The following is a 15,131-nucleotide window of genomic DNA, read 5'->3' on the forward strand; positions in this document are numbered from 1 at the left end:
CCCCTACCCACTGCAGCCTAGCCCTTGGGTGGCAAGAGAAGGCAGGGTCAGCAGCATAGCTGGATAAACCGACCATCAGCAGAGACCCTGGGACCCCTCAGCCATCGCCTGAGGGAGGCTCCTCCGGATGGGACCAGCTGGCCTAGTGGCTCTGGCCAGGGCTGCAGGGAACAGGATGCTCCCTCTCAGAAGCCGACTCAGCTCTGCCATGCGGCTCAGCTCTGCCACGTGGCTCAGCTCTGCCATGTGACTCAGCTCTGCTACGTGGCTCAGCTCTGCCACAGGGCACAGGATGGAATGCCCCAAGATGCCGCAATGCTCCTCCTGGTCCTCCAGTTACGCAGCCTCCCCTTGGATGTTTCTAACAGTATACATGTGCTTGTTTCTGGGGCTCCCCCGAGTGGGAGCCTGGGAAGGACCGGCCGTCCACAGGGCCCTCGGTCTCTGCCCCAGCCGGTGGTAAAGTGTGGCTGCAGCTGTGCTACCACCTCCAGGTGAGGGGCCAGCCACAGGTGGTCTTTTGTGTGATGGGCTGTCTAGGGAGGCCCTGCTGCCCATGGGTGCCATCAATTTGCAGTGCAGGGGCCCATATGACCCTGGAGGAAGGACGTCCTGTGAGCCTTGAGCCTGTGCAGCAGCCCAGATCAGAACCACACACTGGAAACACCCTTCAGCTAAGGTGGTCTCTCCCCCAACACAATCCCCCTGACCAAGACTTCCTGACGTCCTGAGGGTGCGTCTGCCTTCCAAGGCGAACATCTCACACCAACTCTGCAGCCAGCAAGTTTGCGTTAGAAGCTGGAAGCCTGCTGTTGGGGGAGCAGACCAGGACTCCTCACACCCCAAGAGTGGCTGCTAGACACTCCCTAGCATGCCCCGTGCCTGTCTGACCCCATGAAGCCTGACCCTGATCGCCGAGTGTGGCTGACTTTCTGAGCCCCTAAGGAAAAACTCCAGAGTGACCCTTCAACTTTGTAAAGGGCAAAGAGGCCTGTGGGCGGAGACGGGGGAGGGGTTTCTGCTGGGTCCTGCCTGAACAGGTCTGAGGCCGAAGGATCCCTAGGGCCGTCCTGGGTCAGAGTGAGGGGGGGCACACAAGCCCTCAGGACCCACCAGGCGAGTCCAGGGAAGGCCCATGAAGGTGGCCACCGTGAGCCTTGTGGTCCACAGGGCCAGGCTGGCACATGCTGTGTTCTCACCCAGAAAGGCCGTTCCAGCTCCTTCTGGACTCCTCCCTCCCCCTCCCCAGTGTTCTCTGTCTCTCTGCCCACCCCACTCTCTGTCTCCCTCACACACAGAGTACAGAATTGTGGGGAGATGACTCTGTATTTCCTCATCGTGCATTTATCACAGTGACTCACCCATCTGTGGCTGCTGGGTGACTGGCAGGGTTTGCGTTGAGCTTCCGAGTGAGGTTGATTCGGAAGAGGAAGGCATGACTGCCTGGCTATTAGCAGAATGTCCGGCGTGGGCAGTGCCACCCAGCTGTCGACACTGACACCCAGGCTACCCTGACAGGTGGCCACAGGGGGATGTGTGTGTACGCAGAGTTTCTCAGGACTCAACCTTCTTAAAAAGGAGGTTTGCAGTGAAGAGCACAGGGGTACCCATCGGGAGAGGACGGAAATGCTTCCATCAACCCACTGGGTTTGGGGAACAAAGCAGAAGTGTGTTAGGGCAGGTGTCAGACCACCTGCATACCCTGGGCTGCTGGAGGCCTGGCCTCTTGCACGAGCCTCTATCCACTCAGATTCACGGCAGGATCTGCCCCCGACAAAGGACTTCACCTGGACCGAGCTCCTGGGCCCCAAGCAGCTGACATTTGATTCTCGCAACAACTGTGCAGTAAGTGTGGTTACAGCCCCCACTCCGTGCCCAGAAAGTTCCACCATCTGACCAGGCAGGCGCAGAGACCCATGGCGGGGCAGGGCAGGGCAGAACCCCCCGCCCGTGGACATCTCCCGCCCCAGCTTCCCTTTGCGGGCCGCCGCAGCACTCCTGGGTTCTCCCCCTCCGCGGGGCGCCACAGCACTCCTGGGTTCTCCCTCCAAAGGGGAAGAATGATGGAGAAGGCAAGAATGTGCATGTGCCCGTGGCTGGCAACTGCTTGTGAGAAGGAGACCAAAGTCATCGGCTCACATCAGGACTTCCACCTGGCCTCTCCCGGAGGCCACCTTGCTTGGACAAACTCAAGTTTCCAACTGAACTAGGAGAAGAGCAGATGCTTGCTTGAAAGAGGGATCTGTCCCAGGCAGACTGGCCCACATTTCAGTGGCAGGGCAGCAGCCCTTCCTGAGACTCTCTCAGAAATGATTTTTCGACTAGGATGTGGAGAAGACACACAGAAAGAGAGGTCTTTCCGAAGCAGTGAAATTTTACAACAATTCAAAGCTGCTACCACTTGCTTTGGCTGGGATCCAGCTACTGAAATCCAGAGACATCTATGAAAACACCCCTAATGTGAACCTGCTGCCCGAACTCCAGCTCACTCCCTTGTCCTGTGGAGCACGGACTCCCAGGAGTGGTGCTCTATAGCCCCAGAGAGCGCCCAGGCCAGCCAGCTGATTTCACCCATCTCTCTCTCAAACACACGTGCACACACACACACACATGCACACAGCACTCCCCTGCCACACACTATCACTCACACATGCTGACACACAAAGGCATCCAAATTGGAAAAGAAGTAAAATCCTGTTTGTACACCGAAAACTAAAGATTACACACACACACACATCTGCTAAAACTAATAAATGAATTCAGCAAAGTTGCAGCATACAAACTCAACCTGCAAAAATCAAGCTCATTTCTATACACTAACAAATGGCAACCCAAGAACAAATGAAGAAAGCAAGTCCATTTGTAGCATCAAAGTGAATGACACACTTAGAAATTAAACAAGGAGGTGAACGATTTCTACAATAAAAACTACAAAATGTTGCTGAAAGACATTAAAAAAGACATTAAAAGACATCCCATGTTCATGAATTGGAAAACCTAATATTGAGATGTTAATACTACTCAAAGCAATCTATAGATTCAACGCAATAACTACCTACCTAAATCCAACAGCACTTTTTAAAGAAATTTAAAAATCCATTCTACAATTCATATGGAATTGCAAGGGACTCTGAATAGTCAAGACAATCTTTTTTTTTATTTAAAAAACTTTTTTCCATCTTTTTTTAGAGACAGGGCCTTGCTCTGTCACCCAGTCTGAAGTGTAATGGCATGATCATAGCTCGCTGTAGCCTCGATCTTCTGGGCTCAATTGATCCTCCTGCCTCAGCTTCCTGAGTAGCTGGGACTATAGGCATATGCCACCATGCCCAGTTAATTTTTTTTTTTTTTTGAGATGGAGTCTCGCTCTGTCGCCCAGGCTGGAGTGCAGTGGTGCGATCTCAGCTCACTGCAACCTCTGCCTCCCAGGCTCAAGCAATTCTCCTACCTGAGCCTCCCAAGTAGCTGGGACTACAGGTGCACACCACCACATCCAGCTAGACGGGGTTTCACCATGTTGGTCAGGATGGTCTTGATCTTTTGACCTCGTGATCTGCCCACCTCTGCCTCCCAAAGTGCTGGGATTACAGGTGTGAGCCACTGTGACTGGCCAATTTTTTTTTAATTGTTTATTGTAGAAACAAGGTCTCTATGTTGCCCAAGCTGCTCTCAAACTCCTGGCCTCAAGCAATGTTCCCACCTCAGCCTCCCAAAGTCCTGGGATGACAGGAGTGAGCCACCACGCCCGGCAATCAAGGCAATCTGGAAAGAAGAATAAAGTTGGAAGACTCACACTTTCATATTTTAAAACTTACTACAAAGCTACAGTAATCAATGGAGTGTGATACAGGCATGAAGACAGACATATGGACCAGTGGAATACAACAGTCCAGAAATAAACCCTGGCATGTATGGCCAGATGACTTTTGATGAGAGTACGAACACCATTTAATGGGGAAAGGACAGTCTTTCCATCAAATAGTGCTGGGAAAATTGGAAATCCAGTTAAATTTTTTTAAAAAGTGAAGTTGGATCTTTACCTTACACCGTATACAAAAATTAACTCAGCCAGGCATGGTGGCTCACACTTGTAATCCTAACACTTTGGGAGGCTGAGGTGGGAGGATCACTTGAGGCCAGGAATTTGAGACCAGCTTGGGCAACATAGTAAGACCCCATCTCTGTCTGTAGTCCTAGGTACTCACCTGAACACATGTGGTCCATCCACAAAATGGGATATTACTCCGTTTTTAAAAGTAGGGAAATTCTGACACATGCTACAACATGGATGAGCCTTAAGGTTTAAGATGGTAACTTTTTTTTTTTTTTTTGAGATGGAGTCTTGTTCTGCCGCCCAGGCTTGAGTGCAGTGGCACGATCTCAGTTCACTGCAACCTCCACCTCCTAGGTTCAAGCGATTCTCCTGCCTCAGCCCCCTAAGTAGCCGGCACTACATGTAGCCATCAACACGCCCAATTAATTTTTTGTATATTTAGTAGAGATGGGGTTTCATCATCTTGCCCAGTCTGGTGTCAAACTCTTGACCTCAAGTCATCCGCCCGCCTTGGCCTCCCAAAGTGCTGGGAATACAGGCATGAGCCACCGCACCCAGCCACAATGGTAAAATTTGTATTGTGTATTTTACAGTAATAAATATGCCAAAGGCTAAAAAAAATAAAGGTACAGTGGCCAGAGGAAGAAGGGCCCAACCTGGAATCGGAGCAGAGCTGTGGGTGGGTGAAGACCCCGTGGTAGGCAATGCATTTTAGCCGATGGGGTGCAGTAGTGTGTGCCGGGCAAAGCGGACAGTTCCAGCTCCCACATCCAGGCTGCAGGGCCTTCATCCACCCAGCTGGGAATGCCTGCTCACTCTGCAGGAATGTGCAGCTGCTACTCACCCCGTCTTGTGACCACCAGCAAATGGTTTGTTGGTGTTAAGCTGTGGCCTCAGCCACCTCAACAGGGCCCTGTCTGGCCATGGAGACGTTCCCCAAGTTCCAGTCATTGTCAGCTGCTGGGACACTCTGCGGTACTGAATCAGCCCACTGGAGTCATCCAAGTGTGAAAAGGTACCTGAATGAGGGCAGCCTGGGGACAGGAGAGCTTTCTGGAACATGGGGCAGGAAGGTAGCCTGGACTTCTGAGACACAGCCACTGGCCCTGGCCCTGGCCCTGGCCCTGGCCCAGCGCCCGGGAGCAGCCTAGCCTCCTCCTCCCAACACCCCTGCTCCCAGGCGCCAGGACAAGGGGCCAGAGGAGACCCAGATGGCCCAGATCCAATCCTTCCATGGTCCCCTGGGTGGGGCCAGTGCAGGGGTCTCCCAGAAGCCAGTGCTGTCTCCATCGCCGCCCAGACTCAGGCCAGTGTGAGAACCCAGGATTAGGAAGTCATCTCTGACATGATCAGGTTAACACTTTCACGTGGTGGGTTAACATCTGCTGTTATAAACTTCACCGTAAACACACACTGTGCCTTAAGACGTTAGCTAATGAGAATACAACAAATACATAATTTTAAATGTACACACACACACACAAATAGCTGGGTGTGCAAACACTTTTTACACTTTACACAAAAGAACTCGGTGGCTTCTGGGCTGCAAGACGACGCCCTCTGAGTCCTGTTGGGAGCGTGGGGTGTGATCCTGGGACAGAAGCCTTCAGCTGAAGGGGTGGGCAGGATGGAGGCCCTTCCACCAACAGAACCCTGAAAGGGACTTGGGACAAATGGCCAGCCTGCCCGCAGAGGGCCTGGAAGGGCAGGCCGGGAGCAGAGGAGGCTGCTGTCTAAATATGAGGCGCTATTCCTGGCGGCCACATGTTCACATTGCCCACAGAGCCCAGAGGGCAGCTCCGGACACAGCCAGGCCTGGGGGAGGGGCGAGTCTGGTATTATGGGAGAGGGTGGTCAGAATGCCACCAGCCAGGAAAGATGCAGGGTGATGACAGGGGACCAGGCCTCCTCCCACCTGTGACTCTCCCTGTCCTGCCCACCCACCCACGGAACCACAGGAATGTGCTAGGGATTGCAGGGGATGTTGTGCCCACTCTGCAACCTTCCATCCCTGTGCACTGCCCCACCAGCCCCCTCCCCGCACCTGCTGCAGGGGCCCCAGGGGTGCCAGGGCCTGCCCAGGTCCCAGATCCAGACTTTCAAGGTGTGCAAATCACAGGATTTGTCCTAACAAGAGGGAGGGAAGCTTCCAATGTCATCTCCCTGCATTTCTGAGCCACCGAGGACTTCAGAATCACTTAAAGGTAGTGCAATTCACCCCCAAATCACTTACTTTTCCAAAAATTGGGGCCAGCTAGGGGGTGTCTGGGATGCAGCGGAAATCACCTATGGGGAAGTCAGTGCTGTAACAACAGCGCTGGCTTGATCCCTTCCTGCCCCCCACCTGCTCACACACCACACACTCATACCACACACTTATACCACACTCACAGCACACACCACACTTATACCACACACGCTCACACCACACATGCACACTCACACCAAACTCATCACAGCCACATCACACACCATACATGCATACACTCCACACTACATGCACACATATCACACACAGCACACATGTATACCACACGTGATCACACACTTATACCATGCTCACCCCACACACTCCATGCACCATACATGCACACACATCACACATATACCACACACACACCCACACACCACATTCACACCCTACACAGCCCACACACACGCTGACACCACACACACCCCAAACACACCATACATGCGCAGACACCACACAACATACATGCACACACCACACATACCACACACTGCATTCACACTACACACATACACCACACACATACCCTCACACCACACACGCGCACACACACTCTACATACCACACATGCACCCCCCACCCCTCACACACACATGCATACCACCTCCCACCACCCTACACACATAACAGGTTATTCATTCTGGGTGACGGGAATATGGGGGTTGCTCTTATTCACTGTACTTTTTGACTTTCCATACTTCTCCAAATAGAAATAAAAGAGGAGGGTGGAAGAGGAGGAGCAAATTGGGAGTAAAAGAGCAGGTGCTGGGAGCTTCCCGTGGCTCAGGGGTGGCTTCTGGAACGGGAGAGAGCAGGTGACAGCGATGAAGTGGGTCTGCAGAGGAGCCGTGTGCAGGAGCAGAGATGGAAGGGCCAGCGCGCAGGCAGCCTTCGGACTCGGCTGCCCAGCTGGGAGGGCTGTGTCTGCACTGACACAGGTGTCAACAGCAGGGGCGACCTAGAGCGAGTCTGTAAGAAGGAAGGCCGTGACGCCTGCAGGGACCCAGGCCCTCCCAGCCTTAGCACAGCAGCGCTCCTGGCCAAAAACCCAAGTGCCTGCTGCTCACTGTCTCAGAACCCACTTCGAGTACAGAAACGTGTCTGTGCATGCACGTGTCTACACAGGTGTGTTTCTGGGGTGTGAACACAGTGCATGTGTACACACACACGTGTATGTGTGTGCATCTGTGTGCCTGGTTCAGGATGTATGTGCACGGACAGCATATGCACAGGGAACACGCTTGTGCCTGAGTGCGCTGGGGTCAGTGGTGCTGGCCAAGTGAGAATGGGGGTGGGCATGAGGGTGCTGGGCGGGGCCAGGGCAGGAACTCACGGAACTGGAGGCCTGTCTTCCCCCTGATACATTCCAGAGGCGGAAGGGGGTGGACAGAGTCTGGGGGCTACTTCTTCACCCCAGGCGCTGCCCTCTCAGAGGACCCAGTAGAAACCCACACGACACCCAGTCTCTGTCTGAGGGGAGGATGGGGTGGGAGGACCCCCTCTAAGTGCACTGTGACTTTGGGAAACACAGTTGTTCCCCCTTATCCGCGGTTTCGCTTTCCATGGTTAGTGTCCTGAGGTCAACTGCAGTCTGAAAATATTAAGTAAAAAATTCTGGAAATAAACAATTTATAAGTTTTTTCAGTTGCCCGCCATTCTGAGTGGCGTAATGAAATCCCCTGCCGTCCTGCTCTGTCCCAGCCGGGACGTGTAGCATCCTTTATCCAGCATCTCCACAGTGTCTATTTGACCTGCCTGCTAGTCACTCTGTAGCTGTCTTTTTTTTTTTTTTTTTTTTTTTTTGAGACGGAGTCTTGCTCTGTACACAGGCTGGAGCACAGTGGCACGATCTCGGCTCACTGCAACCTCTGCCTCCCAGGTTCAAGTGATTCTCCTGCCTCAGCCTCCAGAGCAGCTGGGATTACAGGCGCACGCCACCACACCTAGATAATTTTAGTATTTTTAGTAGAGATGGGGTTTCACTATGTTGGCCAAGCTGGTCTCAAACTCCTGACCTCAAGTAATCTGCCTGCCTCAGCCTCCTAAAGTGCTGGGATTACGGGATTATGGGTGTGAGCCACCGCGCCCAGCTGTAGCTGTCCTGATGATCAGAACAAGTGTTGTGGTATCACAGCACCTGTGTTCAAGTAACCCTCATCCTAATTAATAACAGCCCCAAATCAGAAGAGCAGTGATGCTGGCTTATTGGTCTAATTGTTCTACTATTAGCTATTGTTGTTAGTCTCTTACTGTGCCTAATTTATAAATTAAACTTTACCACACATACGCATGTAGAGGACAAAACATGGTCTATCTAGGGTTCTGTCTAGGGTTCAATGCTATCTGCAGATTCAGGCATCCACCGGGGATCTTGGAATGCATCCCCCGAGGATAAGGGAGGGCACTGCACCTGGGCACTGTGGCTCCAACTGCTGTTCGTCTGTCATGTAGTGACTGACAGGGCTGACGTCATCTTAACCTGCTTACATCGGTAAAGACCCTCTTTCTAAACAAGGTCACATTTACAGGCACTGCGGGTTAGGAATTCAGTATCAAGGGGATACAGTTCAATCCATAAGTAAGTAAATTCCCAAGTAAATATGTAACTTCAGATTGAGAAGTGCTCCGGAGAAAATAGGGGAATTCACCAAGGCAACCTAATTATGTTCCAAAATATTCAGAACACATTGCTATTGGAAGACCGTTCTCTATCCTTCCACCTGGACTGGCCTCTGTCCCTCTATCCTCAAACATCCCCTGAGGACTCAGCGTTTCATTCCTTGCTGCCCACGTACAGCCCTGGGGCTCTTTGCTCTGCTTCTGGGGTCTCACGTGGAACTCTGAGGAACATGGACGGCCGTCACAGGAACCTCAGTGAGCCCCGAGCAGGCTGGACAGCAAGGGCAGGGGACTGAGGCTCAACAACTAGCCCCTCCCCCAACAGGCCATGGCAGCTCAGCAGACACTCCCATGCTGCCTCCCAAGGCCAAAAGAGGACGTGTTTGCAAAGGGTGTTGTCCTTCCCCTTGCCTGCAGTGATTCAGCCAGCTGAACGAGAACTCGTGGTCACCTTAGGCAGCCACGCTGGACAAAAAAAACAACATGCAACCAAAAGTCCCCTTTGTCCTCGTTCACAATGCTTCTTGCCTAAATTACCCACATGTCTGCTGGAAGACTCGGGCGCATTTCGTCTGTACCGAGAGCAATCAGGAAGTTTGGGGTCTGTGGTGCTCCCCACCACAGCAAGCCCCAGGGCTACAGGGGAGTCGTTAGCTCCCAGGCCAGGGCTCTGTGGACACTGCGAAGACCGGTGCCTGCTGCAGGTGGAGCAGCTGTGAGAGCTCCTGGCTCGTCTTCCCAGGGATGCGGGCTTTAATTTTCCATCCTGGCTGCCGTCCCCTTCCATGACCTGCGCTTATGAATGGCCATGTCCAACAAGTGGCATCACCCCCTCCCACTGTCTCCAAGGAGCCTGCTCTGGGGAACGCTATCTTGTTTTTCTAAAGAGCCACGTCTACAAGCAAAGAGGAAGGTGTGTGGTGCCTTCCAAAGCGCTAGCTGCCGGGAAAGGACACATCCCTCACACCTCCTTTTCGAGCTGCAGAAAATGCAGCTCAGAGATGCCAAGTGAGCATGGCACTCAGGAATGTGCTGTGCCCTCCGTGGAGTCAGACTTTGGCCTCTTAAGCAAGAGCAGAAGACGAGGGGGTGGGCAGCAGCCAGGGGCAGGCGCTGGCACAAACAGATGAGGATCTAAATCCACCTGCTGGTCACACAGCCCTGAGCTGGTGCCTCGCCCCTCACAGCCCCTGCTGCAGGTATATAAAGCTGGGCACGGGTGGACAGTACGCAAAGCAGTGATATGTGCCTCCAGTCAGCCCTGAAGGCCAGGGTGGCAGCTTCCCCTAAGAGCAGAGGGCGCCTGGGTGGCTGCCCCAAGAGAACAAAGCAGTGCAGACCTGCAGCTCCCCCTGCAGTGAACAGAGCTCTCTGCAAACGTTCTCTGACAGCAATGTACCGAAATCTCTTCCTAACTCAAGTTTACAAAAATTTTGTTTTCTTCTAGAAATTTAATAGTGTTAGATCACATATGTGGGTCTATGATCTGTTAAGGTTCTGTATGCAGTGAAAAGTATGCAGTTCCATTTTTATGCCAGTGGATACCCAATTGTCTCTGCTCCATTGTTAAAAAGACTTCCCTTTTCCACTGAATTGTCTTTGAATCTTTGTTGGAAATGTGTGTCTGTATCTGTGGGTCTATTTGTGGACTCATTCTGTTCCACTGATACGCTGTCTATCCTAATTTCAACACCACACTGGGATTATGGTAGGTTTATGGTAGGGAGGCCTTGGCCTCTGGCCTGGGGTGTTGACGGAAGCTGCTCCCAGGCAGTGGTTCCTGGGGACAGTAGGGGCAGCAGGACCCCGCTGGCCCGCTCTGCACCTTGGGCCGCCTGCCTCTGCTTCCGCTTCCCGCCACCTTTGCTCCACAAGGTCACAGCCCAGGAGACGAGGCAGACTCCTCCAGATTTACGTCCAACACCCAATCTGGGTTTCTGAAGAAACTTCTCTCGGAAACGCCCAGCTTCCCTGGTTTCCTTTGTTCCCAGAACCGGCAGGGAGCAGAGACAAGAATCATGAGCCTCCCAGCAGCCTGGGCCCTGGGGGAACGCCACCACCCTGCTGTGCTTCACACTCCCCAGCCACAAACGGGGACAAGTCTCCCCTCCCCTCCTGGATCCTGCACTCTGTCCTGGAACCTTCCAGAGAGAACAGGCCCAGAGCCTGCAGAACCTGTGTCACCCAGAACCCCCACTGGCTGCACGGGAGACTCGCTCGGGCTTTTGAAGGCCTACACAGTTCTCTGGCTGTGGTGTGAGGAGTGGTGGAGGCTGCAGGAGGACTGAGGGCCTCCACTGCGGAGAAACCAAGGAAGGAGGGGTGCTGCCTGCCATGAGGTGGCGCTCAGCCCACCAGCGCCCACATCACAGGGGCTCCCATCCGCCCACCTGCCCCGGAGATCGCCCTGCCTCCATCTCCCCGTCTCGGGACATGGTGACTGTGCCCTCACCTAGTTGCTCTGAGGATAGAAAGCAATCCACCGAAGCCTCATGCAGGCACACAGGGTGGAGACGCTCAGAACATAGGCCTGGCAGGCAGCCCCTACCAGAGCCAGGCATTCGTTCACACACATCAGCCATTCTGGGGGAGGGCGGAGGAGAGGCCCCAACTTTACAAGCCCCGTGCCTGCAGATGAGGGGAAGAAGTAAAGATGGAGGCTATGGGTCCCCATGTGGCGGGGCCCTCTGTACTCCTGCCCCGCCGTGGCGGATAATGGGAAACCGCAAAGCAACACACTGTGGCCGTTTCTTCGGGATGGACCCGCGCGTCCTCACTGCCTTTCTCTCGGGATCCTGGGGCTCAAGTGAACTGATGCCATCCTTGGTTCATCGTTTGTTCACGTAAGGCTCCCCTGTATTTTCATTCATTCATTTTAATAACGTGATGAGCACTTGTGAACCTACCCCACTCCAAGAGGTGGACAGCAGAGAAAGCAATCAACATGCTTCTTTCTCTCCCATTCCCACCCTGCCTGGCAACCTCCATCTGGAGTTTTCTCCTTCTCCTTTTTCTTAAAAGTTTTAACACATATACACACACTTGCTGAAAAACACACGGCTTGTTGTGCTTGTTTCCAAGCTGTATGGGACGGAGTCACACAGAGTCTTCGGGACTTGTCATTTTTACTCAGTCTTAACGCTATGCAGCACTGGTGCTGTCGCTGTGGCCTTCGCTCACCGTGGCCAGAGCTGTGTGGGGTTTCCGCGTGCAGCGCGCCATGAAGTGCTCCTTAACTCTGGGATGGCACTGGGCTGTGTCTGGCTTGGGGCTGCTCCCAACAGAACTGCCCTGAGATGTGAGCACATGCTCGAGCTTCTCCTGGGGGTGCCTGCAGGGAACCTGCTGTAGAAAGGGCACATGATGTTCAATGTCACACATAGTGCCAAACGGGTTTCCCAAATATTCAGACCGCTGCTCCCCCAGCAGCACTGGGAGAGAGCCACACCCCGCTCAGGCTCGACAGGTTGGACTTCCGAGGTTCGGCCAATCTGGTGGGTGCACAGTGGTCTCCTTACCATCCAGGTTTGCGTGTCCCTGGAGACGAATGTGGTTGACCATCTCTTCCCATGTTTGCCAGCCAAATCACTAAGAAATGCCTGCCAGTCACATATGTATGTTTCTCCATTGGGTTGTAGGTCTTTTTCTTACTGATTGGTAGGATTTTTTATTTAAATTTCTTTCAGGTGGTTTTGGTAAGCATGTGTTCTTAGCTGGCAAACTTTCAGATCGTACCAACCCTTTCCTCTTTGGCTGGCACTCTTGGGTCCTGTTGAAGACTCCTCGCTGCTGCAGGTCCGCGGCTATTCGCTTGGTGCCCTGCTCTGGGGAAAGGCAGCCCGGGTCTGCCCCACTCCTGCCGAGTGTGCCGGCTCTTCCTTCGCGGGAGAAACCCTTCCCAGAAAAGCACCACTGGGGAGAGGCCCTGCCTCCTGCTCGTGACTTAGGACACACCACAAGCTCCAAAGGACCCATCTGCGCAAATGACAACCACAAAGGACACCTCTGTGGGGAGTCATTGATCTCACAAGGCAGGGAGGGGCCTCAAGGGGTACCCCAAAACAAACTGAATAAATGCAAGCTGGACCCAAATGGCAGGGTTCTTCAGTGGCCCAAAGTGGACTGGGGTACCCAGCACTCAGGAGGCCAGTGTGCACCAAAGCCCAGGCTCTGGAGGACAGAGCGTTGGGCAGGGGCAGAGCCGGCCAGACTATGGTGACCACAAGGCCAGGCCGGCCAACTGGCCCCTCACAGGCGCAGTCAGCAAGACACACATGTGGCCTGTGACGACACAGACCCTGGACTGGCACTCGAAGGTCAGAGCCAGGATAGGCCAGCCCTGTTCTCACAGGCCTGTGGCCAGCAGGACAGTGCAGCCTCAAGGAACAAGCGAAGTGAAACACCAAGAACAGCCCCGTGGGTGCAGAAGCCCTGGGCAGCATCAGCGTCAGAACAGCTGCTTGCAGACCCACCGCCCCTCCCTCCCTCTCAGCCAAGTAACTCAGTGCTGCAGCATCTGTACAAGATAGAAGCACATCAGTGATGCCCCACAGCCACCGCAGGCCCCCGAGGCACACAGACATGGCCATTCAAAACAACGCACAAGGGCAGGCAAGGCTCTCTCCAGAAGACCACGACTCATCCCATCTAGACAGGCCAGGGCAGAAGCACAACACGCCAGAGGCAAGCACCCGCCAAGACAGCCTGGCTCCACCACCCCCCACTCCTTCTGCAGGCTGAGAGACGGCGACAACAGCACCCTGGCACTGCACCACCCTGGACCACTCCTTGCTGTGCCAGGCTAAAGGACAGCCGGTCCTGCCCTCACAGAGCACGCATGGCAAGGTCTCCACTGCTGAGACAGCAGTCACCTGGCTCTTTCACTTTAAAACGCCCCTGTGAGACTGGAACAGGAATTAAAAGAAATTAAAGAACGTGTAAGCAGAAACTCAGTTGTAAGAAAACCCAATTCCCCCTGAGAAAGAGAAAGAGCTGGAGTCCTTTAAAAATTAACTGCCTGTTTTTCTGTGGCTAGTGAGCTTTATCTCTCCCTTTCCCAGGCATTGTGGAGACCCTGATTCCCTAGCTGTGCAGCTGCAAGGTCACAGATAAACTCAAGTCGCAAAACATGTTTCTCCTTAAAAAGTAAGAAATGACATAATGCATGTCTCAATTAATTAAATAACTGTCTTTGTTTCTCGCTTGTGTAATATGCTTCCCTCTGTACAGATCTCCCCCCGCCCCATGAGATGCTTAAAAGGTAACTTAACTCTTTGTTTGGGACTCAGTCGTTTGGATGTTAATCCGACTGGGCTGGTGCACCTAAATAATAAATATCCTCCCGTACCCCATCAGTTTCTCTGATTCCTTAAAAAATCCCGCTACAAGACAGCATCCGCTCTGGGCTGTGTCTTTCACACTGAGGTCTCTCCCACCCAGCCTGAGGGATCGTCTCCCCACTGCTGTGAGCTGAGCCGGTGCTCACAAGACACCTTAGACCCTTCAGGCTTGAGTTCTGTGCACAGCTACCTTCAATGAAGAGCACAAGTCAAGCTGCTCTTCAATGAAGAGCAGATGCCTTTCACTGCTGAATTACCCAGAGAGGAATTCGTGGTTGTGCCCAGGATGGGAAAGGCTTCCAGGAGCCCCAGGGGTGAGGTGTACTCCATACTCAGTGCTGGAAGCCTGGCGCATCAGGAGGCCCCCACTCTGCCCCTCATCCCCGAGTTCCTGGTCGCAGATGCAGCGTCACACCTGAGAGCCAGAGGGAGGTTTCAGGGTGTAATCTAGCCTGTGTGACCCCTTGTTCCTGATGAACACCTGGAACCCAGGCCAGCAGCCTCCCCTGTGCCCACGGAGTAGGCAGTTGCAAACGCACATGCAGGAAGAAGGAAGTCCTTTCTCTTAGATCCCACTCTGAGTTATTGCTGTGGCAACCATTCCTAATGTTCATCTCCTTTTCTCCAGCCCGTCTCAGAAACACGTGGTGAAGCTCCATGATGAAACGCTCTGACCCACTCTGCAGGGTACAGCATTAGCGTTCAGGTCGGCTTCCTGAGCCCAGGAAATGTCCTGGCCCTGGCACAGCAGTGGGTGGCTGGTAGGGCCCTGAGCTAGGCAGGGAGGCCCCTCCTCAGGCTTCTCTGTTCTTTCCCAACCCTGGGAGGAACACCTGGATGGGGCCACCCTCTGTCTACCCCACTGGCC

Source organism: Pan paniscus, chromosome 22 (assembly GCF_029289425.2).
Source record: "Pan paniscus chromosome 22, NHGRI_mPanPan1-v2.0_pri, whole genome shotgun sequence".
NCBI lineage: Eukaryota > Metazoa > Chordata > Mammalia > Primates > Hominidae > Pan > Pan paniscus.